Source organism: Cherax quadricarinatus, chromosome 15 (genome assembly GCF_038502225.1).
Source record: "Cherax quadricarinatus isolate ZL_2023a chromosome 15, ASM3850222v1, whole genome shotgun sequence".
Lineage (NCBI taxonomy): Eukaryota > Metazoa > Arthropoda > Malacostraca > Decapoda > Parastacidae > Cherax > Cherax quadricarinatus.
In genome coordinates, this window is record NC_091306.1 from 2,905,897 (window position 1) to 2,921,563 (window position 15,667).

The following is a 15,667-nucleotide window of genomic DNA, read 5'->3' on the forward strand; positions in this document are numbered from 1 at the left end:
CTGTATCAACATCCGTGAGCCAAAGACCCTTCAGTTTACTGCCACCAGATACCAGAAATACTGAAGGAATAATTGTTGAAGTCTACTTTTACAAAACCAGATTACTGTCTCCCCCAAGTGCCTGATCAACCAGTCAGTGATGGGTGTGTGGGACAGTGAGCCACAAACAGCAACAGCCTTCTTGACCAGGCAAGCAACAGTAAAGCCTGACGCTACATCGGGCTGCGGGAGATAACAATCACATTGCATTATTCACCTGACCTGTCTAAGAATTTACATAACTCAAATTTCCTTTTTTTTTCTTTGATGGTAAATCTTCAATAGATGACGGCGAGGGGCTTTTGAACCAGGAGCTGTACTCCCTTTCCTTGGATCAAACCTGATTACCTCCCGTTCCACAGGCTCTGTATGACCCACAACAGGTTTTCAATTTTCCAGTGAACATAATAATAATATGGACTCGGGATTTACATGAAGAAATAAAAAAAATCTTTGAGCAGGAGACCTTAACAACCTTTAACAATTATGAGATTTTGCTGGCATTTTGCGGAGAGAAAGGCATTTATTTCCTTCAGTTTATGCCTCTCAGGACACCGTATCGGTTGAGGGCAGAACATCATGAGGGTTGAAGGCAGAACACCATGAGGGTTGAAGGGTTGAAGGCAGAACACCATGAGGGTTGAAGGCAGAACACCATGAGGGTTGAAGGCAGAACACCATGAGGGTTGAAGGCAGAACACCATGAGGGTTGAAGGCAGAACACCATGAGGGTTGAGGGCAGAACACCATGAGGGTTGAAGGCAGAACACCATGAGGGATGAAGGCAGAACACCATGAGGGTTGAAGGCAGAACACCATGAGGGTTGAGGGCAGAACACCATGAGGGTTGAAGGCAGAACACCATGAGGGTTGAAGGCAGAACACCATGAGGGTTGAAGGCAGAACACCATGAGGGTTGAAGGCAGAACACCATGAGGGTTGAAGGCAGAACACCATGAGGGTTGAAGGCAGAACACCATGAGGGTTGAGGGCAGAACACCATGAGGGTTGAGGGCAGAACACCATGAGGGTTGAAGGCAGAACACCATGAGGGTTGAAGGCAGAACACCATGAGGGTTGAAGGCAGAACACCATGAGGGTTGAAGGCAGAACACCATGAGGGTTGAAGGCAGAACACCATGAGGGTTGAAGGCAGAACACCATGAGGGTTGAGGGCAGAACACCATGAGGGTTGAAGGCAGAACACCATGAGGGTTGAGGGCAGAACACCATGAGGGTTGAAGGCAGAACACCATGAGGGTTGAGGGCAGAACACCATGAGGGTTGAGGGCAGAACACCATGAGGGTTGAGGGCAGAACACCATGAGGGTTGAAGGCAGAACACCATGAAGGTTGAGGGCAGAACACCATGAGGGTTGAAGGCAGAACACCATGAGGGTTGAAGGCAGAACACCGTGTCGGCTGAAGGCAGACCAAAGTACCATCTAGTACCTGCCTTGCGCCCGCAGTTCTACTGAGCTGCGACCTTCCATCACAGTCATACTCATACATACCGTACAAGTATACATGTAGACCCACCTCTCAGGTACACATGCGTGCGAGTGCAGTGTGCCATGCATGGCATATTAATTTCATTCTGACGTAAAAAATTGTAAACAACACACATTCATTGCCAAGTATAAATCAAAACTGGTTGGGCCACTTTTTATTTTTATAATCCCTTTCTTCCCCCCCCTCCCTTTCTCCTCTTCCTCCCCTTCTCTTCCTCCCTCTCCTCTTCCTCTTCTTCCCCGTACTTTTTGAACCAGTTTCTATCCTTCCACCCATCCTTCTTCGTTTCCCTTCTTTTCTTGGGCTCTGGTTATAGTTGGCTCGATTGTGGTACTGGGGACTCGGGAGGATGGGATTGTTGTACTGGGAAAGACCGGAAGGTGGACCGGGGGAGGGGGTTAGGCAGGGGGGGGGGACACTAAAAAACATCGCAACATCACTTGTGTTCGCAGCCTCCAGTACTTTCAACATTTTCTGTTCACAAAATTTAACTGTTTTCGACAGCGAGCAGTTTTGCTGCTCTTGTTGTAGCCGCTGTTTGCAGAATACTGAAGCACTCTTTAAACGGTTGAGGGTATATATATATATATATATATATATATATATATATATATATATATATATATAGTAGGTTGGTAGATTAACCGCTCAGGGAGGTACTACCGTCCTGCCAAGTGAGTAAAACGGAAGCCTGTAATTGTTTTACATGATAGTAGGGTTGTTGGTGTCTTTTTTCTGTCTCATAAACATGCAAATTTTCAGGTAAGTCTTGCTACTTCTACCTTCACTTAGGTCACACTACACATGCATGTACATCCATATATATATAAAGACACTCCTCTGGGTCTTCCTCTATTTTCTTACTAGTTCTTGTTCTTGTTTATTTTCTCTTATCTCCATGGGAAAGTGGAACAGAATTCTTCCTCCGTAAGCCATGCGTGTCATAAGAGGCGACTAAAATGCCGGTAGCAAGGGGCTAGTAACCCCTTCTCCTGTATACATTACTAAAGTTAAAAAGAGAAACTTTTGTTTTTCTTTTTGGGTCACCCTGCCTCTGTGGGATATGGCCAGTATGTTGAAATAAGATTATGTATTATATTTGGTTGTTGTAATCAGAGTTTATTGAGGAATTCAACTGGTATGGGAACAAAACCAAATATATAAGATTATCTAATTTCTTCTTTGTATTTTTAATTACTTATTTTTGATTTTCTAATTTCACTTCCTTATTTTGCAGTTAACTATTTTTTTTCACACCGAAGAATACGCAAGCTAGAGAGCTGTAATTCTGTCTCACTTCATTTCAAAGGCCAATTTTATCTAAGGTTTACAAACATTTCCCCCATCTAGGATACTACCCACGATGGTCGACTGACACCTAGGTATCTGTAATGGTATATGGTGTGGAAATACCATGAAATTGTAGTTGATGAAGACAAGCGGTAATTAGAAACTTTAAGACAACGTTTCACCTGCACTGCAGACTTTTACAAGCCTTGATAGACTGTAGTACCTGGTGGTTCGACTCTTAGTAGCATCACCTGTGTGACCTAGTAGCATCGCCTGTGTGACCTAGTAGCATCGCCTGTGTACACCTTGTTACAGCTTCCACGTGAAATATCGTGACCTTCATCCATCATTGTCAGGTTTTGACTGCTGTAGTGTATGTTGTGGAAGTTGCGTCAGCTACTGTAATGTTTTGATTCAACATTTTTATGATGCTGGGAGCGACTGTACAAATGGCTAAGACTGTATACATCTGCCTGTTTTGCATTCGGTTCGAGGAGTACTCAAGATTCAGCCTAATTATAAGCACATTAACAGAGCTGTACTTTAAATGTTCCGTCATAAGTGATTAATTTATCAATTAATTTTTATTTTTTATTGTGTTTGTATGTGTACTCACGTATTTGTGGTTGCAGGGGTCGATTCACAGATCCTATCCCCTCCTCTTCACTGTGTGTGTGTGTGTGTGTGTGTGTGTGTGTGTGTGTGTGTGTGTGTGTGTGTGTGTGTGTGTGTGTGTGTGTGTGTGTGTGTGTGTGTGTGTGTGTGTGTGTGTGTGTGTGTGTGTGTTCCTTGAAACATTCGACAACGGCTAATGCACGTAATTGACTTTCTCCTCACCTGTCCGACCTCGGAAATAAAAACAATTCCCGTGAAGAACGTGAGAGAGGAACCAAGCCGATATTTCTCTCTCTTGACCGTCCTCATGCCGTAAATAACGAGCCTTTCAGTTCTAACGAGCTAGACCACGAGGGTGTATCGTACATGTTTACCCTTCCAGTGTTATCTCTCCTCTCCATTTACGTAATTCTGTTAATATCGGTTAAATATTCACAAGTATAGAATAATTAACATAATCTAAGATTTTTTTACTCGAGGAGCGAATATACTGGTAAGCGCCACTTACCCCGTGAGTTAACGTCCAGCTATAATGACTGCACATATCACCTCTGGTAGTTGACACACCAGTGTCGTTACTGACTCCGTCGTTGATATTACAAAGCATTTCGGTCCTGTATGTTTGAGGCAATCAGTATCCCAGGACCGAAACGTTTTCTGTGTCCTAGTCTTACGTGTCTTTCTAAACCAGTTTGTCGGTATCTATTACCAAGGTTTATACCACTGTTTCAGTATACATGTATCATACATGTATCACTTCCTTTAGATATTACCATTACCTAATTTCAGCACATCCTGCATAATTTGTTCAAATTGCTATCAACTGGAGTCACACTGTGCTTACATTGTTCATATATGTATATTAGTGATGTATCGGACATCTGCATCCGAATCCGCGGAACATCCGCAAAATGTCTTACATCCGCACCAACATCCGCGAAACATTTGCACAATTTCTTACATCCGCATCCGCCAAATAAGTAAGACATCCTCATACACATCCGCATCTGCGAATATCTAAATTTTCACACCCGATGCATCATAAGAACATAAGAACGAAGAAACACTGCAGAAGGCCTACTGGCCCATGCGAGGCAGGTCCAAGTCTCCTACCGGCAGGAAGGAACACGGCAGGAGGAACACGGCAACCGACCTGGTAGCACAAGCTATCAGATCCAACTCACACCCACCCACATCCACTCATGTATTTATCCAACCTATTTTTAAAGCTACACAACGTTCTGGCCTCTATAACTGTACTTGGGAGTTTGTTCCACTCATCCACAACTCTATTACCAAACCAGTACTTTCCTATATCCTTCCTGAATCTGAATTTTTCCAACTTAAAACCATTGCTGCGAGTCCTGTCTAGGCTAGATATTTTCAGCACACTATTTACATCCCCTTTATTTATTCCTTTCTTCCATTTATACACCTCAATCATATCCCCCCTAATTCTACGTCTTTCTAGAGAGTGCAGATTCAGGGCCCTTAGTCTATCTTCATAGGGAAGGTTTCTGATACATGGGATCAACTTTGTCATCCTCCTTTGTACATTTTCCAGAGAATTTATATCCATTCTGTAATACGGTGACCAAAACTGTGCAGCATAATCTAAATGAGGCCTAACCAAGGATGTATAGAGTTGAAGAACAACCTGAGGACTCCTATTATTTATGCTTCTTGATATGAAGCCAAGGATTCTATTAGCTATATTGCGAACACTTATGCACTGTTGTCTTGGTTTCAGATTACTGCTAACCAGAACTCCTAAATCTTTTTCGCAATCCGTAATATTAAGATCTACATTATTTAATTTATATGTGGCATGGTTATTGTCCTGTCCAACATTTAGAACTTTGCATTTGTCTATATTAAACTGCATCTGCCACTTCTCCGACCACTGCATCAGTCTATTCAAATCTTCCTGGAGTGCTCGAATGTCCTCTTCAGAATGAATTCGACGGCCTATTTTGGTGTCATCGGCAAACTTGCCGATGTCGCTCTTTATGCCCTCATCTATGTCGTTTATGTAGATTGTGAACAGCAGGGGGCCCAACACTGACCCCTGTGGAACACCGCTCGTGACGCTTCCCCACTCTGATTTCTCCCCATCTCAAAGTATATAACATTAGTTACAGGGTTGGGGAGTCTTTATCTTCCTCTTCACACACTTTCCATTGCTTTCCCTCTCTCTGAGTTGCTACGTCAATTATATACAGGTAAACTAATCCTGGCCACCACCGTCTCTACTTTTCTATTTCCACCTTTCCTACCATAAAGTAATGTTTCATCTAACGCAACCTTGTATTAATGCTGTGCACATGACACTGAAACAATTTTTTCTCATTGAACTCATCCTCTAGAATTTCATTGGCAAGTGCTGGTTTTCGGACGGAGTTGTCGATGCTTGTAGCAGTTTTCTGAGTAGGGTGATGGAGAAGTGGGTGGGTGGCCATAGTTGAACCATACCCCCGGCCGGGATTGAACCCGCGGTCATAGAGTCTCAAAACTCCAGCCCGTCGCGCTAGCCACTAGACCAGCTAGCCATAGTTGGTTTAGAGAAAAACTTGCCTACTTTGGGCCAGCAGACCTGCTGCAGTGTTCCCCCATTCTTATGTTCTTGAGTGTTCCTCTAAACCTTAGCATATATTTTTTTGCCCTAGTCTTTCTGCTACAATGTCAGTTTTCTCCTTCTTTGCTGTTAATATATAGTACCCATAAATATGATTAATATGATGTTTTTTCTAAACTTTCTACATGTCTTCGTATTTTCTCTACCATATTGTTAATGACATTTCTGGAGTTTAAATTTGTCAGATCTGACAATGATTCAGCAAAATAAATAAATAAATTAAAAAAAGTATAAAGATGGCAGGAAAGCAATAGTTAAAAAGCACGATTGCAAGCCACTTAGACTGCAAAAAATTGCACAATCCAGGGCAACATGGGTTCAGAGCAGGTCGCTCCTGCTTCTCGCAACTACTGGATCACTATGACATGGTCTTAGATGCACTGGAAGACAAACAAAATGCAGATGTAGTGCACACAGATTTTGCAAAAGCCTTTGACAAGTGGGATCATGGTGTAATATCACACAAAATGCGTGCTAAAGGGATAACTGGGAAAGTGGGCAGATGGATCTTCAACTTTCTAACCAATCGAACATAAAGAGTAGTTAAATTAGACACATGTGCAACTCTTGGGTATCTTTATTGACGAAACGTTTCGCCACACAGTGGCTTCATCAGTCCATACGTAGGAGAAATTTGAAGAACAGGAGGAGAATGAGGTAATCAGTCCCTCAACCTTGAATCGATGTGTTCAGTCCATCAAGTCCATCAAGATTGATGGACTGAACACATCGACTCAAGGTTGAGGAACTGATTACCTCATTCTCCTCCTGTTCTTCAAATTTCTCCTACGTATGGACTGATGAAGCCACTGTGTGGCGAAACGTTTCCTCAATAAAGATACCCAAGAGTTGCACATGTGTCTAATTTATCTACATGTCGGTTCTCTGAACCATTCATCTACATAAAGAGTAGTGGTAAACAGAATTAAATCGGAAGCTACTATAGTGAAGAACTCTGTTCCACAAGGCACAGTACTCGCCCCTATCCTGTTCCTCATTCTCATATCAGACAGAGATGTAAACCATAGCACAGTATCATCCTTTGCAGACAACACTAGGATCTGCATGAGTGTCACATCCATTGAGTACACGGCAAATTTCCAAGAAGACATAAACCAAGTTTTCTAATGATCAACAGAGAACAATATGATGTTCAATGAAGACAAATTCCAACTACTCCGTTATAGAAAACTGGAGGAAATAATAACTAGGACTGAGTATGCTACAAACTCTAATCACACAATAGAGCGGAAAGGCAATGTGAAGGACCTGAGAGTGGTAATGTCCGAAGATCTCACCTTCAACGACCACAACAATGCCCCTATCACATCTGCGAGGAAACTGATAGGATGAATAACGAGAACATTCAAGACAAGAGATGCCAAACCAATGATGATCCTTTTAAAATCACTTGTTCTCTCTAGGCTGGAATACTGCTGTACGTCATTAACATCCACATTCAAGGCAGGTGAAATTGCAGTTCTAGAGAATGTACCGAGAACCTTTACTGCGAGTAAAAGTTCCGTCAAACACCTTAACTACTGGGAGCGCCTGGAAACACTTGACTTGTACTCACTGGAGCGCAGGAGAGTGAGATGTATCATAATCTACACCTGGAAGATTCTGGAGGGACTGGCCCCTAATCTGCACACAGAAATCACTCCCTACGAAAGCATAAGACTTGGGAGGCGTTGCAACATACCCCCAGTTAAAAGTAGGGGCGTCACTGGTTGGTTTAGAAAGACACTATGACATTTATTAGAAAACGTTTCGGTCCTGGGATCTTGATCACTTCTAACATACAGAGGTAGAAAGACATTTTATATATATATATATAGGCGGAGTCACATGATTTCATCATCTACCCGTCCTCATCCCAACATGACATTCTTCAGGTCAACATTCGTCACTCACACCTCACTCTCCGCCTATATATAATGTCTTTCAACCTCCGTATGTTAGAAGTGATTAAGGTCCCAGGACCGAAACGTTTTCTAATAAATACGTCATAGTGTTTGCTTACGTGTCTTTCTAAACCAACTAGTTGGTATTTATTACCAGGGTTTATACCATCGCGCCACTGGTACACTAAGAAAAACACAATAAGTGTCCGGGGCCCAAGACTGTTCAGCAGCCTCCCACCAGCCATAAGGGGAATTACCAATAGACCTCTGGTTGTCTTCAAGAGGGAGATGGACAGATACCTAAAGCCAGTGCCAGATCAACCGGGCTGTGGTTCGTACGTTGGACTGCGTGCGACCACCAGTAACAACCTCGTTGATCAGGCCCCGAAAGCCTGGTCATGGACCGGGCCGCGGGGGCGTTGATCCCTGGAATACCCTGCAGGTAGACTCCAGGTAAGTTCACGTATACTTTTTCAGCTTCATTGGCCAGTTTAAGGGCAGTTGGCCACAGTCTGTTTTGAGGATTCCCAATGCTGGACCTTTACAAAATTTTCAAGATGACTGTCAGTCTTTTTGGTCTCCAGCTACAGTAATATCAGTTTAATCTTTTACAAATGTTGTTTACACTACTTCCCAGTAATTTAGTAGCAAAACTAGTATTTAACTGTCGCACTCTGTCATATGTGGACAGTAGGGTTCAGATCTTATGTTACAAAACTTGACAGCTCATAATTTGCAAAACGAACACTGTATTGCGAGCATTAGTTGTGGTGATACATTGTCTTTTCATCCCTACCACCTGGATACATATCCAATTTGAAGCTTTGCTTTTATTAATCCATTTTTTTATCTATATTTTCCTAAACACAGTTTAATAATTGGTTTAAAAAGACATATAAGCAAACACTAGAACATATTTGTTATTAAACGTTTTGGTCATAGGATCTTAATCACTTCTAATTCACCGAGGTTAAGAAAATGAGGTGTGAGTGACACATGGTGGCCTGAAGAATGCCATATTGGGATGAGGACGGGTAGACAATGGAATCATGTGACTCCTGTGTTGTTAGGTAGGTGGTGGTTTGCATGACTGTCTCATGCATTTCAGTGTTTTTGAAATTTTGTGGTTTCCGGTATTATGTTGTCGGTGATGGCGATTAACGAGGCTTCCAGACATCGTCGGCGTTTAAGATTTGTTCTGTGAAGACGAGCTGTTCCTCATCCCAATTCCTCAAATGTCCCGTGGAGTCTTAGTGGAGGACATAGGCGTACCTTTAAGTCGTCTCTGTTGCTGGCGTTTTGATGTTCATTGAGGCGGACTGATTAAAATCCCAAGTCTCAAACGTTTTCTAATAAATATGTCCTGGTGTTTGCTCAAGTGCTTTTCTAAACCAATTTGTCATTATCTATTGCCAAGGTTTATTCCACAATTTAATAATCTTATAATATCATGGCTGGCACTGAACTTCTGTCTCTTTCACGTTTTCAGTCGTTTTACCAGTTTTAATGGGCATGTCGTCTCAGGCTAAAAGTGGTTGTCTAGTCTGTCGGTGCGAGATAGGGGGATTTTGTTTATTGAAATAGCAAGAAATGTGTTTTGGTAAATCAGCTGATGTGATGAATTAGTTGACATGCTAAGTCAGGTGATGTGATAACTCAGCTGATATGATAAATATATATTTTTTTTAACACACAGGCCGTCTCCCACCGAGGTAGGGTGACCAAGAAAAGAGGACATGCATTCACTATCCCTCATTCAGTTGCTGTCTTGCCAGAAGCGCGCCTATACGTCACACTTCAGAGAGCTCTCCGTACTGCAACATCCTCATCCTTCTTTCAGAGTACTGGCAGTGTACCGTGATAAATCTGATGTGATAAATCAGCTGATGTGGTACACAAGCTGGGCTGGTTTTACCTCCTCACCCAATGGTTCCCTTCCCCCAGGTCTTCCCCTTCCCCAGCGCCCAGATTGCCTTCCCCTTACCCCCCCCTCCCTTCCCCAATTTCCCTTGTCTCAGTCCAGATTTCCGTCCCTCCCCCGCCATCAAGCTTTTTATTCCCTTCCCTCAAGGTCTCCCTCTTCCGCCTTAGGACGCTCCCTTTCCCACACTTCCAAAATCTTCCTCCTAGGTCTCCCAGGACCCAGGTCTCCCAGGACCCTGGTCTTCCAGGACCCAGGTCCCCCATCCTTCCCCCGCCACACCATGGTCGCAGCAATCCATGGTAAAGGAAAAGCCTCTAATGCTTCCACACAACACCAATAATCCGCCGTAAACCAATTTCTGCTGCCAACCATACCAATCCTTCCCCATCTTTTCTTCAAGCACGGTCCAGAGGAGGGAAGAAGCACGCTCGCAAACCTCTTGCCGGTATTTATTAAAGGTATTTTGTGTGTGCATTAGTGTTCTCACCTATTTGTGGTTGCAGGGGTCGAATCACAGCTTCTGGATGTGTGTGCGTGTGTGTTAGAGTTCTGTGCGGGAGTCGAGTTGAAGCTCCAGGGCTCGTCTCTTAACTCTTAATTATATATTATATGCTTATAGTTGAGAACCCCCGAGTTACTTCTACGCCTTCGCTACCTCGACGCTGAAGGCATTTCATTCTCGCACCAAAAGTGATAAACGCTAAGATTTAAACCTTTCCCTATTTTCCTCTGCCACTTGGCAGACGTATCGCGTCGCGCTTCTAATGAATATATCCTAGTGTCTGTTCTCGTCTATTTTTTTTTTTAAATTTTACTATAGCACGCGTCATCGTGAAGCGTTCTAGATTTTTTTTCTAAGTCACTTCCCGATCAAGCAGGCTGTAGTTTATACGTTGGCCTACGTGCGGCCAGCAGTAACATCCTGGTTGATCAGGCCCTGATGCACCGGAAGGCCTGGTCAAGGACTTGGCTGCGGGGGCGTTGACTCCCGGAACAACCTCCAGGTTGGTAGGCTAATCAAAGCTAAGGTTTTGATAGGTTCGGGTTACTCAACCCAACATAACCTAAACTAACTTAATCTAACCTAACCTAAACTCACTTAACCTAATCTAACTTAACCTATCTAAAATGCGATTTGTAGAAAAAATAAGAAACGTTTTCAAATTGACGTTAAACAAAACGTCCATCCCGTGTACCATCAACCAGGTCCCTCACGTGTACCATCAACCAGGTCCCTCACGTGTACCATCAACCAGGTCCCTCACGTGTACCATCAACCAGGTCCCTCACGTGTACCATCAACCAGGTCCCTCACGTGTACCATCAACCAGGTCCCTCACGTGTACCATCAACCAGGTCCCTCACGTGTACCATCAACCAGGTCCCCCACGTGTACCATCAACCAGGTCCTCACGTGTACCATCAACCAGGTCCCTCACATGTACCATCACCAGGTCCTCACGTGTACCATCAACCAGGTCCCCCCCCCGTGTACCATCAACCAGGTCCCTCACGTGTACCATCAACCAGGTCCCTCACGTGTACCATCAACCAGGTCCCTCACGTGTACCATCAACCAGGTCCCCCACGTGTACCATCAACCAGGTCCCTCACGTGTACCATCAACCAGGTCCCTCACGTGTACCATCAACCAGGTCCCTCACGTGTACCATCAACCAGGTCCCTCACGTGTACCATCAACCAGGTCCCTCACGTGTACCATCAACCAGGTCCCTCACGTGTACCATCAACCAGGTCCCTCACGTGTACCATCAACCAGGTCCCTCCCGTGTACCCTCGGCCAGGTCCCTCCCGTGTCAAACATCTTATCTACAGCTTAATGACTGAGCCTGGTCTTTCCGAAATTAATGTAATATAATGTAGCTTAATCCTGCCTAAATTATTTTGGATCACCTAAAATGAAGTTGGTGCTGCTTAGCATCGGCTAAGTGTTAGCTTCGTGATGTTCAGGCTGGTGTCCGCGGAGTTGTTGAGACACTGACTTAACTCAGCTAAGCCTCCTGAGCCCTGCTGCCCCTGCTAACCTGCAGTGGGAAGAGATATCTGTGCGTCAACCGAGTGCTTTGTGTAGCAACTAGGGCAAAAATATTACAGGAAATCATATCCTCTCAGCCTGGGGCACTTTCTGTGCCAGAGGTTGATGGGTACATTGGGTTTGTATGTCGTTGTTACTCCATACATTTTGGCAGATCTGGGATGCCTAGGAGAAGCAACATTGAGTCTCTTGTTTATATTTCTTAAGGATACATCTCTTTTTTTTCAGAAACTCCTTGGTAATATTTTCAGACCGTGTTTCAGTGATGACAATGGTTGTCATTCAGTAAGTTTTACATTTTGTTCTCTTAATCGCTCTAATTTAGGATCACTGTCTCTCCTTCTTTATCTGTAGTGATGATGTTATTGTTCTGGGCCAGATTTCTCTGGGCGAAGATATACGTATCTTCTCAGTATTACTGGTGTCGTAGGATCTGATACTGGTGCTGTGATGACGCCCTGTCCTCACCCCTTGTGGATGTCAGGGTTATTAGATTCGTGTTTCATCCGGTTGTTTGTGGTGAATATTATACGCAGACTAAAGCTGCAAATGGGTTTGAAGATAACTTATTAATTATCTCCTGGCGTCCCATTATATATATATATATATATATATATATATATATATATATATATATATATATATATATATATATATATATAAATCACTAGAAATCTTTCTTCAGTGCAAAACAGTAGAAAATCGGGAAAAAGTGGTAGTGTTTTTGGTGTAAGTACCATAATCGTATGGTGGGGTAAGGAAGGTGATGGTAGAGTATGGGAGGCTAAGGGAGAGGCGGGGAACCATGGTGGTGGAATTTCATCTGATAGGATACCCCTTTGCAGTGAAGTGGAAGACACTGGTATGGTTAGAATTTCAGTGCTGTTATCATTATTGTATTTTGATACTGCCAGGTGTATGAATATCACGGACACGGACACACACGTACACACACACACACACACACACACACACACACACACGGACACACACACACGGACTCACACACACACACGGACTCACACACACACGGACTCACACACACACGGACTCACACACACGGACTCACACACACACGGACACACACACGGACACACACACGGACACACACACGGACACACACACGGACACACACACACACACACACACACAGGAAGTATTTCTTCAGCCACAGAGTAGTCAGTAAGTGGAATAGTTTGGGAAGCGATGTAGTGGAGGCAGGATCCATACATACCTTTAAGCAGAGGTATGATAAAGCTCACGGCTCAGGGAGAGTGACCTAGTAGCGATCAGTGAAGAGGCGGGGCCAGGAGCTCGGACTCGACCCCCGCAACCTCAACTAGGTGAGTACAACTAGGTAAGTACACACACACGGACACACACACACATCGCCGCCGCCGGAATATCACTTTTATTTTGAATAAATTTAGTTTCCCAGGTGTGATTAGGGATGACTATGCAAATTACTAAAATAATTAACTAGCCAGTAACCAAAAAGTTTATACGAAACAAACAGGTAAAATAATATATATGCATAAAACTCTAACGGGGATATATTATAAATATGTTCATTAGCATTTTAACTGCAACATGAGAGAGAGAGAGAGAGAGAGAGAGAGAGAGAGAGAGAGAGAGAGAGAGAGAGAGAGAGAGAGAGAGAGAGAGAGAGAGAGAGGGTGAGAGAGAGAGAGAGAGAGAGAGAGAGAGAGAGAGAGAGAGAGAGAGAGAGAGAGAGAGAGAGAGGGAGAGAGAGAGGGAGAGAGAGAGAGAGGGAGAGAGAGAGAGGGAGAGAGAGAGAGGGAGAGAGAGAGAGGGAGAGAGAGAGATGAACTTATTCCACCTCTAAATCGACAGGATGGGACCACCTCTACTAGTAGTCAAGAGAAAGCGGACCTCTTTGCTGAACACTTTGCTACCAAAATGCAAGTTCCTGATCCAGCAAGGGACCCTCCTTGGCTAGCTGCAAGAACTGTGTCAAAACTGTCAGGGGTGACAATAAGGCAGGAGGAGGTGCATTTCCTTCTTAAATCACTTGACCAAGAAAAGGCTGTGGGCCCAGACAAGTTGAGCCCAAGATTGTTGAGAAGATGTGCAGACCAGCTAGCAGCACCTCTAACTCGCATCTTTCAGCACTGCCTAGTACAGTGCAAATGGCCCTCTCCATGGAAAGAGGCAAATGTAGTCCCTGTTCACAAAAAGAAGAGCAGAGCAGAAATCAGCAACTACAGACCAGTGTCACTCCTGTCAATCACTGGTAAGATCCTTGAGACAATAATCTCAAGACAAATGACAGATTTTTTTTGACTACCACTCACTACTTTGTGATCGTCAATATGGCTTCAGGAAAGGTTACTCTGCTGCTGATCTGTTGTTAAACCTCTCCACTAAGTGGCACCAGTCACTGGATGAATCCAAAGTCAGCTGTGTGGTAGCACTGGACATTGCTGGCGCTTTCGACCGGGTGTGGCACCAGGGCCTCTTAGCAAAACTTCAAGCACTGGGAATTGCAGGCTCTACGCTATGTCTCCTCAGTGATTACCTTCATGGTAGATCTCTAAGTGTAGTCCTCAATGGAACGGAATCAGCAAGACATCCTATTGGGGCAAGCGTTCCACAAGGAAGTGTGCTGGGTCCACTGTTATGGAATGTCTACTTCAACGACCTTCTTCATCTCATCCCAGAATCACATGCATATGCAGACGACTGTACACCTGACATTCACTTATCCAAGAGAAGAAATGCCAGCTGCTCTAAGCTACATCAATCACCAGCTGAGAGCTATATCAGCTTGGGGAAATAGATGGCAAGCAACATTTGCACCTGAGAAAACGCAAATGATGATCGTCTCTAGGCACCATGATGGTAATGCTGGTGCAGTAGTGAGATGAATGGGAGGATGTTGGCACCTGGAGAAGAAGTTGATATCCTTGGGGTGAAATTTGACTCCAAACTAACCATGAAGAACCATGTTGTAAATCTTGCAAACAAGGCAGCCAGGAAGCTTACAGCACTTCGCCGTATCTCGCATCTGCTTGACAGTAGGGGTTGCAAGATACTGTACGAGGACACAAGTACGCTCACACCTTGAGTATGCTCCACTTTCTTGGTTTGCCTGTCCCCCTCTCATCTGCGACTGCTTGACAGAGTAGAGAACAGAGCAAGACGTCTCATCTTCTCGCCTGGACCCATCCTGGATGGATCTGTCATTTCAGCAGAGCCTTCAACATAGGAGGGATGTGGGTGGCCTTACTGTTATGTACAAGGCCAATATTGTCAAAATACCACACTTGGATCCACTTCGAGGACAGCGCGAAACAAGCTTTTATGCCACAAGACGGGCAGAAAGCAGCAACTTCACTCTGGCTGTACCCTTCTCCAGAACATCACTCCATCTGAGATCATACATACCCAGGATGACTCGAGTATGGAACACATTCGTTCAGCATAATGATGTCAACGAGATAACGTCAGTTGATCAAATGAAAATGCTGGCCCACAGATGGCTCCAACTTCATCCTGTTCCCTACTTGTATGTCTCATAACAATAAAAATGCTTTCAAATGAGCTGATGTAGGTAACAGCTCTTAGCTTGTCAATAAAGTTAGGAATCCTTAACCTGTAAATGGCTTGTCAATAAAGCTAGGGATCCTTAACCTTGTCAAACCATGTAAAAAAAAAAAAAAAAAAAAAAA

At 44.0% G+C, this 15,667-nt stretch overlaps 1 long non-coding RNA gene across 3 annotated transcripts in view; it reads right to left on the reverse strand.

Moving 5' to 3' along the window:
• The window catches only part of LOC138852714 (uncharacterized), a 220,039-nt gene that overhangs the window by 137,871 nt on the left and 66,501 nt on the right, over window positions 1–15,667 (reverse strand). The gene's annotated exons all lie outside the window — the stretch shown is intronic.